Source organism: Mastigoproctus giganteus, chromosome 6 (assembly GCF_048544385.1).
Source record: "Mastigoproctus giganteus isolate SK-2022 chromosome 6, ASM4854438v1, whole genome shotgun sequence".
NCBI lineage: Eukaryota > Metazoa > Arthropoda > Arachnida > Uropygi > Thelyphonidae > Mastigoproctus > Mastigoproctus giganteus.
Genome location: NC_143580.1, coordinates 193506021 through 193521374, shown reverse-complemented (window position 1 = coordinate 193521374; position 15354 = coordinate 193506021). Strand labels below are relative to the sequence as shown.

The window sequence follows — 15354 nt, the reverse complement described above, 5'->3', positions numbered from 1 at the left end:
TAAATAAGTCCAAAAACTCTAATTTCCAGGAGAGGAAAAATAAACTTCACTCATATAAACATGCATATATTCGAATATACAAATATATTACTCACACTAAAACTACAGTAACGAAGATATCTGCATGTCACATAATAGTAAATAAACACTTTATTATAGTGCACTTATTTTTGAGAAATTAGACTCATCTGCTTGTTCACAGAGACCAGATTTAATAGCCCGAATTCAGTAATTTGTGTGATTTATTCATTCAGAAAGCATACTAATAATTAATTTTTATTTATTAAAATCAAATTAAATTAACTTTAATACATAGTTTTTTTTTATTTATCTTTCAGCTGCACAGTAAAATGAGTAGTGCAAGTAAAAAAAAGTTAGTCAGTATTCAGAGGAATACTTAAAATTTGGTTTCATACCTGCTGTCCACAATCAAAGGTCACCTTTGTCTTTTATGCCAACAATGCTTGACCAACGAATCAATGTCGTCCTGAGGTGCATTTGAAGGTTCATGTAAATTCAGATTTAAATTACTTTCAAACTTTAAAGAATTTTGAAAAAAGAGCAACATTAAAGTCTGACAGTTGCAGTATGAGCAATAAACAATCATACTCTTGAGATTAGTTATGAAATCTCTTTACTCATTGCTAAATCTGGAAGAAGAAAAAAAAAAAAAAATCATACTATAGGAGAATTTAATCAAACCATCAATTCTTAAAGCTGTTTTGGAAACTTAAAGCTGTTATTCTGTAAATCATTAAAGAGCATCACTACCTCCAAAGATAAGATAAAAATTTACTTAGATGACAATAATATACCAATGAAAAAAATAACATCTTGTGCTGCAGATGGTGCTCCTAATATGATGGGCAAGAAAAATGGCTGCTTAAAATTGATGAAAGATGAGAATCCAGAAATGCTTCTTGTGCATTGTTATTCATAGGGAAAACTTGGTAGCTAAAAATATTTTGCCTGTTCTTAATGAAATACTAAAATCAGTTATAAAGTGTATCAATGCTATTAAAGCTAATGCCAAATGTGAGCCTTCAAGCTTTTTTTGTGAAGAACAAAATGCAGACCATGTGAGACTTACTTCACACTGAAGTAAGGTGGCTCTCGAAAGGGAACTGCTTAAAAAGATTTATGGAACTATTTGATACTATTAGTGACTTTAAGTGACAAACCTGAAATGAAGCACCTGTTAACGGTCGAAGGTAAAGCATTTGTGAGTTATTTAGCCGATATCTTTGAAAAACTAAAGATATTAAATAAACAACTTCAAGGAACAAATAAAACTCCTGTCGATGCAAAAGCAAAGATATTTGGTTTCATTACATTTATTGAATTATGTCAAAAATATATTTGACACAAATTTTGAACAGTTTCATTGGCTGCAAAAATGTGAAGTGACTGATACCGCTGTATTTGTTATTGTCGATCATCTGAAAATTCTGTCCACTAATTTAAAAGGAAGGTTTTCTGATTAAAAATCAATTGATTTTCCAACCTGGATGATGCAACCAATGTTAGTGGATTTGCCTGATGTATCAATGCAGTACCAAGAACTCTCAGAAATGCAAAATGATGACAGTTAAAACTTTATTCAATATAAAAGGAGCAATGGCATGGCTTTGTGATGAAACAGAAATTAAATACCCAAATTCAACCAACTTTGCAAGAGAGCTATTGTTACCTTTCCCATCTTCATATTTAGCTGAATGTGGATTTAGTGCCATAAATATTACTAAAGAAAAGAAATCAACTGGATATCACAAAACAGGGAGACTTGAGACTGAAGCTGACTAAATTGGAGCCCAATATAAAATCCCTGCAGCAAGCACAAGGGTCTCACTAAATTTAGTGCACTCATCTAGAAGTGACTTCACATGGAATGTTGAAATTATTAAACAATTAAATAATTACTAAAAATTAAATTATAGAAAAATCTTTCATATAAATTATTTTGCACTTTAATTTTAGTTGTCTATTATATGTTTTGAAAATTTACTTACTGTTTTTTTCTTAACAATTTCTTCCTAAAACCTAAGTCTTGTGTCCTGAACAAGTTGTATATAAAAAAGATGTATGTTACACAGGGGGCCTCAGAATTTTAGAGACTTTATTGTACTTGTCCAGCAAATAGTTTCCCAAATTAGACTCTGCGGTTACCACATGGGATGCGTGACTTCCGATGCAGGCAAGGAATTAGGCGAGAATTAAGTGTTTTTAGGAGTGTCAGCAAACATCAAAGAGGTGCAATGTATGGGAACGGAACTGAAGAAAAAAGTGGGGGGGGGGGACCTTGAGCCATGTACTATGGGGCAGGCTGAGAAAAAGTATACTAGGAAATAAAATGGAGCAAAGTTCAATGGTAAGTATAGGATTGGAGGGAGCCACAGAGAATAGGCATGGACTTGGGAGTAGGATGTGGGAAGGAGAACAAAAAGAGTGAAAGGGTTGGATGGGGAGTTAGTCAGTCACTTTGTGTGTGGGATTGTGGAGAGGAATGCAGAGAAGAGTTGAGGAAATCTAGCCCTGAGAGCAATGAAAGAAACCCAAAGTGTTGTCAGAAAGGGCAGACTGAAAATAAATGGCTGAGGAGGCAAAATATAGGTGATGTTGGCTCGAAGCAATGCCCAGAAGAGAAGGGAACTGATGAAAAGAGAATAGAAAAGGAGGATCTTCCACAAGAAAGAAATCAACCTCGCTATTAACGGACCAGATGAAATACATAACGCATACAGAACAAAGGTGACCAAAATCTATATAGCTGACCTACAGCCCAAGCCGAGCTCCTGGACATTGCAAGATGCAGCTCCAGATGGTGTAGATCTGCTATTCACGACAAGGACGAAAAACATACAGCCCGCAGAGTTAAAGCGACTAGTTTAACTAAGTACCCTCACTCATATACTAAGGCCTGGAGGAATCCTGATAACAAGTTAGAACTTTTAGAAAAATACTGTGGGAAATAGTTATCTGGTTTTCAGGAGCATTAGCAACTAAGGCCATATTGCTCCGGGATATGCAGTGGTCATTTCCTGACCTTTCCGCATCCTCCGTATTTGGTGGTGACAGGCTCAAACCCCGGTCTAATCAAGAAGCGTGTGCTACGCACTGCTGCTCCTTCCCACCTGGCTACGGAGGCACCTGTGTGAAATGTATACAGAAATACATACATGTAGAGATAGGTTAGCTAATGGTTATAGTTTTGACAGAGATAACTAAATAAACTGTGGAAGAAAAAGGAAAGAGGAGACAGATACTTGTTAATAGTTATTGTGTTGATAGATGCATGATTAAAGAATTTTGGAAAGGAATAAGGAGATTGATAATTGTTATTGTTTTGACAGATGTATGATAAAAAAAATGACATTTTAGAAGGGAAGAGGGAGATGGATGTTAGGTAATAGTTATTGGTTAACAGATATATGATTAATGAAATTTCTGGAGCGGAAGGTGAGGAGATAGATGGATGATTATAGTTGTCAAATTATCAGATGTGTAACTATAGAAATTTCAGAAAGGAAGGATGGAGAGATAAATGAAAGGTAATGAGTATAGGTACAATTTGACCTATAGAGTGAACTTATTTGTATTGAAGGAGTAATGTTAGCTAAATTTCCCAAAGGGGCCATTAGTTATATGTAACAAGAGAAGTACCCTACCAATGTAATGAATATACATTGCTTACATATAACAGGTACTAAATAAGTGATAATGTTAAATGTTGCTATATGTATAAAGCATCATTTATTATACTGTAAATATGTACAATAAACAATGTTATTTAATATTTTGTGTTTTGTTGTTTTTGAACAATCAGCCTATCCAGAGGGGATTATACTTAACTGAGAAGCCCCCTAAATCTGAATTCTCCTGTGAAGTCAAAGCTCAGATATGTAAGTGGGGTTAAATAATTTGGGCATACAAAATAAAGGAAAACGTAAATAAATAGCAACAACCACACAGCACCAACCCCCACAATTGGCAATAAGCCAGCCAGGATAACTCCTGACAACAGAAGTCAGTGTTTAAGAATGACAAAACAAAAATTCAATAGTCAAGTTGCTGAAAGTGGAAAATTCAGCTGGCGAGCCAGAAAGTTCAATTTAGTTTTTTATGTATTGTTGAGTTCCAATTGAATAGGCAAGTATTGATTCAGAGATTATATGTATGATTGAATTAATGATTGAGATTAAACAGGTGAATTTTAACGGTCAATTGAATTGATTACCTAAGATTGTTAAGAGATTGTAGTAAGAGTAAGCAGCAGACTCATTAATCAATTAAAATTGATAGCTAAATAGAGGGTAAATAATATAAAAATGCCAAAAGAGGGTAGGAGAAACAGGGAGGATAGCAAAAATATTGGGGGCCACAGTGATGAATATGAAGGCCAAGAAGATCCAGAGGTGAGAATGGTAAACATTGTGACAAAGGGGTCAGGACAAATCAAATACAGTGAGTATTTGAAACCATTTAAGTGTGGATCAGGTGAAAGTGGAAAAATTCATTAATAAATTAAAGCAAATTAGGGATAAAGGATTAAGCAAACTAGATATCATAATGATAGGGGAATTTAAATTAGAGGGGCAGGCGTTAGAAAGATACAGGCAGGCTACAGTGGCAGAAGTAGAAACACTTCAGATTCATAGAAACATTAAGTTATTTGAGAAAAAGAATGATCTATTAACTTGTGTAGGTAAATTGGGAGGATACACAAAGACCACTCGCAAAACCATAAGTGAATTCCATCAATGCCTTCTAGAGTTAAAGCTAAATACAATGCTCAGGAAAAACCTAGGGAAGGTATGAGACTAGATTCACGAACAAACGAAGGAAAAGACAAGGATAGAGGGCAAAAATGTTGCTATAGGTGCCAGAACACCTACGACTGGACCCACAATTGCAAGGTGGGAAGGGGCAATGAGGTACTCTTAAGGAAAGAGCAGGAATCTGTGCACTGGGAGAGGGGAGAATATTGGGACCAAAATAGACACCATCACAGGAGTGGGCCAACGAACTTGGGCAAGCAGAGGGAGGAAGGGTGCACAACTTATAGAAGGGGCAGCTATTGGCAGGGTACGTCACTTCTGGGAAAACATTATCCCAAAAAGGGCAACTCAGGCAATGATACCTTATTTTGCATAGACGGCAGCATCAGTGGGGTGGATAGCCAAATGCTCAAACAGTAGAGCTACTCCATCGCTGATGACCTGGAATTTCTATTTGAAATACAAGGACATCCGGGGGGAGACCAATGTACAGGTCTGCAAGGAATATACCTTGAAAGGTATAGGAATGCTGGGGTGACCAGCCAACAAAATATTTGGTAACAGGAGGCAGCACTAGGCAGGAAAGGCAAAGTAGTGAGATATCAGTTTTTAGTTGCTCCGGGAATAATAAGCGCCGGATACGTGATAGTGGGGATAGACCTGTTAAGGGAGGCTGGTTGCATTATTGACCTGAGAAATAATAGGTTGTTTGACCAAGGGATCAGTTCACCAGTTATGGGTATCATGGGAGCCACTAGGGAGGTAGAGATGTGTGGCTCGAGAAAGTATGAGCATAGGTAAAGTTAGGAGAAGATACAATTGGCCTGCAGAATTAAGCAATCTGATAGGCGAATATGGGCATTTGTTTACCAAAAAGGTATCCGAGCTGAGCTCTACATACTTGGCAGAGCATGAGGTTCATGTAACCCAGGAAAGTCCCATCTTCACCCCCTAGTACTGCCCAGATCCCAAAATTAAGGGAAGAGATCTCTGATGGAAAGGGCAGGAATTATAGAAAGGTCACGATCCAAGTGGAATAGTCCACTGCTGGTAGTGAAGAAATCTGAAGGGAGAATTAGGATAGTGCTAGACCTTAGGAAAATTATTTGATTTCCCCATGCCGAATGCAGAGATTCGGAGCAGTGTATTTCTTATAACTGGATCTGAACTCTGGTTACCATCAGATACCACTCCACCCTGAGCACAAGAAATATTGTTCCAAAATCCTTTCGGCAAATATAAAATGGCCAGAATGCACCAGTTGGCCAGAACTTCTGCGGCCTCTTTTCAGTGCATTATGAGCACTATTTTGCAGACTTACTAGATAGCGAGTCATGTGCTTCATAGACTACGTTCTGGTTTACTCCTCCACGTTGGAGGAGCACAGAGCTGTTAGAGGATGTTTTTCAAAGACTGACCGACACAAACCTATCTCTGAATATGTCAAAGTGCCAATTTTTTATCCCGGAGGACAAATATTTGGGGCACACCATCTCTGCAGAAGGTATCAAGCCTAACCAGAATAATATAGAAGCCCCCTCGAACCATGAGAGAAGTGCTCAGTATGGTGAACTATTACAGGTGATACATAAGAAATGGAGAAGAGATTACGCACAGAGATTATTTAACCAAGAGGCAGAGGTTGTTTGGGACAAGCAGGCAGCACAGGCTTTCGGAGCCCTTAAGGAGCCCCTAACAACAACCTCTGCTAGCAGACCCGAACCCCTCAGAACCATTTTTCTTGGTTTGTGAGGCCTCTAAGGAGATGATAGTGGGGGTGTTAGAGCAAGAAATTGTAGGCAGGCAGCCAATAGGCTATTGTAGTCTGCCTCTGAATAAACATGAGAAAAACTATGCCACCTGTGAAAAGGAAGCTCTGGCAATCATGTTCACGATGAAGAAATTCAGATTTCTTCTATATGGACGCAAAGTGATCATCCTGTCAGAGCACCAACCGCTAAGAATTCTGAGCAACATAAAGGATAAAAATGACAGGCTTGTCAGGTGGAGCATAGCACTACAAGAGTATGACATAGAGGTATGGTACATACTGGGATCACAAAATGTGATAGATTTTTTAAGCAGAGCTGAGTATGTCCAACAGGTGGGAGAATAGGGGGGGGTCAAAACCGGTCCACATGCTAGGGATAAACCACAGGGGGCTGAAATCCACAGCAAGGACAGCTGGGGGAAGGGATTGCGTGCACAGGGCACAAAGGGAAGATCCTGAACTGAAAAAAAAAAAAAAAAAAATCATACATTTTACATATGCCATTTTTCTGAGAAAAAACTCTATAAACAGTTTCAATCCTGTGATTTTTGCTTTAACTGTTGAGGAAACTAATATTGTCTTTCTAAGGAATGCTATGAACTTACGAAAACACCAAATCATATGCTTGTCCTGTTAAGAATAGTATTGAGTTCGCACTTTTTGATTGGCTGTGGTTCTATCGTTCGAAGTTCTCTTGAACGCTGTAAATATGCACACGAAACGTCTCATTGTCTAAACTTCAAGCTTAAACTTTAAAATGGCTTGTTGTCATACATCGCCTGATGAAAGTTTGGTTTCGAACAACTCTCGGTTCCTCTGAAGTTGAAAACGTTTTACATAGAGGATTTTGATGATGAATTTAATTGGAATCATGAAAGTGTTAAATGTTCAACACCTATCCCAAACAGTGAAAGTTCAACGTATGATGTTTCAAGCACGAATTACTATGGCGATCTGTCATCTGTTACTATGCCACATTCAGATCAATCAACTCTTGACCGTGATGTTCAGTTACCGGCTGCGAATAACAGCGTGGACTTGGGAGCCTGAAGATGATATTGAATTTTGGAATCTGTATGCAGCAAGTGAAAGCAGCTTTTCAACATCTGGGTCACCTACAGAGCCAGTCATGCTGATCGAAGATGGCTTTACAACACCAGATACAGGGTACTGTAGTCAGGTTTAACTTTTTTTTTGGTATTTTAAATCAATGGAGCACCTTGACAGTGTTAGAGGATGTAGAAAGAATGATGTGTTGTAATCTCAATGATCGAAGAGCTTCAAACTGTCTACACGTTGAAATATACATCCCATCCATTCAGATAAAAGCAATGTACCCAGGTCAGCATTTCTGTTAATTTTTGTGATTTGTAACTAGTTCTGAAAAAAAAAATCAATAAAAAAATATCTATTTGTAAAAATATAATGCCTGTCTTTTTCCTTAGATATTAGAAAAAAAGTTTAATTTTTTCCATTAATCAGCAAAAACACAAAATTAAATAAAATCATTAATTCCAGATTTTCACTTTTCAGTTTGCATATAGTATCAGCAGATGGGGTGTCACCCATGGTGTGGCTAGCAGGATATATATATAGGTACTTGTAAACACTGATTTAGGAACGTGGATTTCAACCGGGGCAACCTCGTTTCACTTTTTCAGCTTACAGAAAGGATCCATATATATATTTAATCATCAAAGCACATAAAATTAAAAATACTTGTTAAGAATACTGTAGTATCAAGTTGATGAGAGAAAAACAAGTTCAGATTCTCCCTGGTAAAAATGGACTAACTGTATTTATGAATGTGGATTTCAACCTGGGGCAACCTCTTTCACTGTTTCAGCTTACAGAAAGGATCGATATATATTTAATCAAAACACAAAATTAAAGAAAATAAATTCCATGAAATGAGTTGTTTCCACTATATGTGTGAGATACAGCATGTGATCATAAAGTGACTGTGTTATTTTTGAGATTAAACAGATTGCAAAAAAATAATAAATCAACTTGCAGAAACACAATAGATGGAGCCAGTCTTAAACTTTAAAATGCCATGTCATCACACTTGTTACTTGCCTTGAAATGCATTTTTGAAAGCAATGAGTGTTAGAAAAAAAAATCTTTACTGTTTTAAAAGCATTGTGTGGGTAAAAAGATATTTGGTTGCTGTGATTCTAATGTCTTTCTAAGGAATGTTATGATCTTAAGAAAACAAAATCGTATGCTTGTCATGCCAAGAATAGTAGCCAGTTAATAAAAAAATAATAAATCAACTTGCAGAAACACTCCCTAGATGGCATCAACTTAAACTTTAAAATGTCTTGTTTGTCATTGCACTTGTTACTTGCCTTGAAATGGTCAGTCTTAACTTTCCTTGCCATTTTACACCATTTTTTTTTTTTATTTCAGAATAAAAGTATATTTTTTCATTAAACTTTGAATATTGTTAGGAAAAGGATTGATATGAACTTTTAAAAAAATGTATACAGTAAATGGAAATAAAATAAGCTCTGTAGTGTTTTATTCCTAAGAAAGGAAAACAGACATTTCAGTTGCATTTGAAAACTCTGTGCAGTCATGTTTTTCAAAGACAAAGCATCTCTAAACATTGGGATACAAATATTATCAAGCCTTGGAAATAAAACTTTTGTCTCTGATTTTCTTATTCCTAAGAAAAAATAGGAATGGTTTGAATGCTTGGCACAAATCAGAAAAGCATTCTTAATTTGGTACATGTCAAATGAACCCTGGAGCATTGAAAGTTATTTTCAAGGTTGAGAAGAAACATTTCCCCTGGTTACGAATATACATTGTAGAAAACATGCTCAACAATAAATGAGTTTTTTTAAAACAAAAATCTTACATTTCGTGTTAATAACTTCAAGGGCTGGGGCAAGAGACCCGAAATGTTTTGTTTACTCTACAATTAAAGCGAGGAGTGATACTAGGGCACTATCACCGAGTTCAAACATGTTATCTTAACATGGTCACCTTCTTTGAAGTTAAACTAGCTTTTGTTATTATCACCCTACAGTTAAAGCAAAAAAGTCTTAGGATTGATACTATGACACGATCAATGAGTTCAAACTAACCTTTGCTTCATTGCACAATGTATGCATTCTACAGGCTCCCTGTACGTCACGAGTGATTGCGTTCGTAACTGCTTGACTAGATTCAGAGCACATGAAATGGTGGCATTTGGACTTCATTTGCAGTTTGAAACTTTGTGCATTTGTAATTTTTCCACTCTTGTAATTTTTTCCAAAATGTCACGGCCTGAAACGTTTGACGATGTAAGAAAGCAGAACGTTACTTTTTATAGGCGCTTGAGCCCCAGTAGTACATTGCATGTTTATTGCTACGAATTCGAGCCACGTTACAATCGAGACAACTAATACACATACGATGTTATTGAGAAGACAGTGGGATGAATTCAAAGACAAAATGGCTGATATCTTGCTTTCCGTTAGAGCTAGATCTAAAGATGAAATCCAACTACACAGACTCCGAATCAATACAGATGGCTCTTGTGATTTCTATTGGAAACAGTTCCTGCTAGCGGCTGAGCAATGCTTGTCCCTACAGCTTTCTGAACTTAAGTTATATCTATTAGAATCATAGACAGATTCTTTTCTTCAACGTCAAACAGTTATATTGGAGCATCTTGACAGTGTTAGAGAATGTATAAAGAACGACGTGTTTAATGGCTCTATCGATGTTACGTTTAACGTGTATGCTTATAACTTATTATGTAAGAACTGCTGAACCATATACAAGTGTTAATTTTTTCTGCTAAGTGTTTGAAAGGAGTAGTCAGAGTTTATGGTTTGTACAGCGCTATAATTTCTATGATTGAAGAACTTCAAACTGCTTACACGTTGAAATATATGAAGTATCTATTCTGATAAAGGCAACGTACCTAGGCTAGTGTTTGTGTTAATTTTTTTTTTTTTTTTTTGTGTTTTGTAACTAGCTCTAAAGACTTATCAATAAAAACATATCTATTTGTAAAAATATTGTCTGTCTTTTTTTCTTAGATACTAGAAAATAAGTTTTTAATTTTTCCCATTAATCAATAACCTTAAATTTTTTTGAGAAGTTCTTTTTAGAAATGTAAAAGGCATTAAATTATTTCAAATATAGAGTAAAAATTCAAGTTGCACATTGGACCAGTAGATGGTGCCATTGTTTCATGATGACAGCAAAATAAATATACACATCAAGACATTTACTTTTCAGGTTTTTTCCAAGACAATGTGTCTCTAAACATTGGGAGACAAATTCAACTTGTAGAGTTATATGGTATCATGCTCATCCTATGGCAGGGCATAGGGGATACCAAAAGACTAAGGAGAGGATTGAACTCCAGTACTCCAGGAAGGTTTTAGATTGCAAGGTAAGGGAGTTTTGTTGCTGCTGTCACAAGTGTCAGGTGAGGGAGGGGATTAAACTTAACTGAGAATCCCCCAAATCTGAATTCTCCTGTGAAGTCAAAGCTCAGATGTGTAAGTGGGGTTAAATAATAATAAAAAATAAAGGAAAACATAAATAAATAGCAACAACCACACAGCACCCACCCCCACAGAACTAATATCTACAGTTACAGTGCATGATCTGCCCAATTTTAATCTTCCTTTTTCTCTGGACCAGGTGTGTTTTTACAATTCTTGATATTACTGTTTACACTGTTATTTAATACTGATCTATTTTTAGGCTAATGATGTGAAAGTTGTTAAACCAGGAAGTGATAAACCCAGGTGTCCATTTCTCTGGATCATGTAAGTTTTTACAATACTTACAATTTTTCTTGATATTTAGATGTTTTTTGTTTAAATTTTTTAACAATTCTTTTGTGATTTAGTCTGTTATTTAACTTTTTTTAATTTTTAGGCTAATGAGACAGAAAATAACTAATCAGGCAGGGGCCTGCAGGAAGATAATGCTGGTGAAGGGACCCACAATGGTGAGTTTTAGTTTCACCACCTTATAATAGATTTTACAATATTTGTGCTGGTACAGAAAAATTCTCACAAATATAAAACCAAATTCATGACATATACCACAAACTACAAAGTTCTTGACCAGTTGCCCAAAGGTACATTTTTTGGTTTTCAGAGGTTCTTAGGCTTCTCACCTTTTCCCACATTAGACTGGGTGTGAGAGCCACACTAGCCACCAATATTAATTGGCCCTTCATGTTAATTGGTAACCTCACACTTGACTGATGCCTTTTTTTTGCTGTGGGGCAGTCCAAACAAGTGTCTCCTGGCTGAAGACTTGCAAATAGACATAAATATTGCTAACTGTGAGGAAGCTGTAACAATGTTAAGAGGAAATATTTAATTTAGAATCATTTTTGTCATCAAAAATGAGTAATCTGTATCAAAAACTTGGATTAATCTTTGTAAAACATGATCGTAGTGGGTATTTCTGCTTTTGTGGATGACAAGAAAACAGACAGGTGCAGGAAGACAAGAAAAGAGCTCAAAAAAAAAAAAAAAAACAGGCTGCAGGAGTTGGATTTATTTCAGAAGCATCTGGTCCCTGAATATCAAATTAGGGTTTTCTGCTGAAGACAATTTTAACACTATTTAGAGGGGTTCACATGCCAAGAAACAAATGTCTCCTGTATCACAATAATCACTATGATTTGGCGTGGTCACCTAAAGCATTATTTGCTGGTTCATACCACTGACCAGTCTGCTTGAAAACTTTTCATAATGCATGAATTAATTTTCATTAAGCTATATGAACCATAATGCTTTTTCAGATAAGTTCAGCTTTAACCAAATCAACTGAATAACCCACCTGTTTCTTCAAGCACTTTTTTGTTCCTTCAGGTCTCTTTAATTTGAGTATGTACACATTGACACAGTTACTATGGTTTACAGTGGAAAACATGTTTCCACAATTGTGATTTGCAGGATTTTTATACACATGTAATGAATACTGTAGCCCTATCTTCTGAGGGTTCACTATATTTTTATGGTTAAAATCTTTCCTCTTTTAGGAAAACCACATCTTTGCAATGTGGTTTTTCATACAATATGGCCCCGGAACCTACTGGGCACGCCTTGAAATTATTAATTTTGCACCTTTTGGACATTGATGTCACCAGCATAATTGTCTGTTTATCTTCATTCCTATACTGATCTTATCTTCATTGGTCATTGTATTGAGTCTCATATTGGGCAAGTTCACATTTAGATAGTCTTAATCAATTCCACCTTTATTTCATTGGCTGTACATTTAGTTAGTATTAATCAGCACATTTGCTTTATTTCCTTTGTGGTACATATTTCATCTGTATTGTTACCATTCTTTAGCTTCACAATACTTTCAACTTACTACATGTCCAGGGCCATCCAGGGCCATCACTAGTAGACAGGAATTTGCACCACAAGTGTATTTTCTTACTTCTCTTATCTGTACTATTTTTATTTACATACTTGTTATACTATTGTGGTCATGAGGTCTTTTATGGCACTTTGGTCAGTTACTTCAGTCCATAATCTACTTCCTTTTTCATCCTTTCTTCTCCCTTTTATCTTTTCAATATATTACACTAGGCTTCTGTATTTACTTACTGTTATTATAATATTAACATACATAATTTTTGCTTTGTGTGTATATATATATATATGCTAATATAAAACATAACTAAATAAAAGCCTAGTTCATTAGTGTGCATTTTTATTAATCACTCACTACTCAATATTTTCAGGTTTCTTAGTACATGGTTTACAGTCTCCACATGCTCCTTACAAATCAGTTACGAACACTTTCAGAATGGCATTTTTTTAGTCTTTCTTCCAGGAGAACTAGGAACACCTTCTGTGCTTAGGTGGACACTCTTGAGAAGTGTCCAGGAATTTCTTCAGGTGAAATCCAGCCTAGTTTCAGATTTTGCATGAAGATATTTTGGAAATTACAGTGGCCACTGTAACAGCCGTGGATTAATCAACATTTTGCCAATCTCTGCAAGAAACTTTGGGGGAGTTTCACGTCCCGATTATTGCTACAGAAAAGTCAAGGCATTCATTCCAGCAATGTCTAAAATCCTAGAGAAACATGCATTGGCCACTGCTTGGTTTTCTGAGAAGTAAAATACTTTGTGCACATTTTGTCCAACTCCCACTTTTGTCATATTATACAAAGGGTACTAGGAAAGTTTTGCAATACAGCTTTGTTTAATTTTTTCAAATTAAATCAATACACCTCTCCATCCTCCAAAACCAATCCTTAAACCAGTTCTGCCAAGTTTCACTAGGGAGTAAAGCACACTCGTTGTCCCAAGCCCGTAGAAGGTCCTCATCACTGGAAAACCACCTCCCTTTTAGCTTCATTTTCACATGCGGGAACAGTGCAAAGTCGTAGGGAGCAAGGTCTGGTCTGTAGGGAGGGTGCTCGAGAAGTTTCAGTCCTCTCGTGGTCAAATATTCGGTGCAGGCTTTGGCGCAGTGAGCTGGAGCATTATCGTGATGGAGGTACCAGGTGTCCATTCTTGACTTTGGCCGCAGGTTCTTCATAGATCCAATGACTTTAGGCAGGCATTGTTCAGTATACCACTTAGCTGTGATTTTCTTCTTTTCTTTACAGATTGGGATTTTCTGACAATTACAGGTGTGTCGTCATCATCAAAGACCCAAACTTTGTTTTGAGCCTTGGTCGGCAGATCGTAATAGTACAGCCATGTGTCGTCACCTGTCACGATGTTGTTCACATACCGAGATTGTCCCTTATCAAACTTTTTTAACATCTCCCGGCACCAAGTCACACGTCGTGTCATCTGCTCTTCAGTCAGTTGATGCGGCACCCAGAGAGAACAAAGTTTCTTCACGTGCAAATGATCTTGCAGAATCGAACGAATTGCTGGTGCATTTAGGCCCAAAGTATCCTCTATCTGTTGGTAGGTCACTCGCCTGTTTTCATCAAGCATTTTCCTCACAGCAGTAACGTTTTCCTCCGTAACTGACGTTCGTGGCCTTCTCGGCCTCTCAGAATCCTCCAGAGTGAAATTTCCCCTTTGGAATTCTCTATACCACCTGAATATCGTTGTACGATGTGGACAATCATCTAGTGCAAGAGTCATTTCTTCTAAGCACTGGTCTATGGTTAAACCACGCACGAAATTATACTGCAAAACTGTCCTTATCTCATTTCGTGACCACGATGCCATCGCAAGCACTTTACGCTCTCACTACTAATGAATAACTGAGCCCATCGACTTGGCGCGGCGGCTACTATGCACGTATGAACATGTCTCAACATGCAGCAATAAGCAGCTTCCTGTGATTCATTGTTGTGTCATATTGCAAAACTTTCCTAGTACCCTTTGTAAAACTTAATAATTTCTGGCTTTCTGCTGTAGCCACTGTCAGGATCTATAGCATTGTCATAGTGCATGGTTGATATTAGCACATTTGTTTTTGTATATACAACAATTGTGGTCTGATCTTGGAACATGAACTGCTAGTTAGCTCACATCCCTTCATATTGACCAATTCAGCTGGAAGTTTTTTGTCAAAGTGTGCTAACAAGAGTAATGTTTTCTCATAATTTAGAAGCCAGAGGCATGCTGCAGAACCAATTCTCTGGTCAAATTAGAGTTGGTTCCTTTGATTGGGTGAACAAGCCACATCATATCGAGGGGCACATTTGAAAAGGCATATGGCCCAGGAGGTTGTCACAAACTTCATGTTCAGTGGGTAGTACATCTTTGCATTGCATAATGCAAAGATCTTCAGACCATATTTTGTAAGCTTACTTGGTATGTATTGATGGAATGAGCATCAACCCCTGAAC

At 36.8% G+C, this 15354-nt stretch overlaps 1 protein-coding gene across 1 annotated transcript in view; it reads left to right on the top strand.

Annotated features, from left to right (window-relative positions):
- Window positions 1-11513, top strand: part of L2HGDH (L-2-hydroxyglutarate dehydrogenase) — an 86339-nt gene extending 74826 nt beyond the window's left edge. The window contains exons 9-10 of the transcript XR_016547079.1: window positions 11263-11327; window positions 11440-11513. The gene's annotated coding sequence lies outside the window, so the exon portion shown is untranslated. The remainder of the gene's footprint in view (window positions 1-11262; window positions 11328-11439) is intronic.
- Window positions 11514-15354: the final 3841 nt, after the last annotated feature.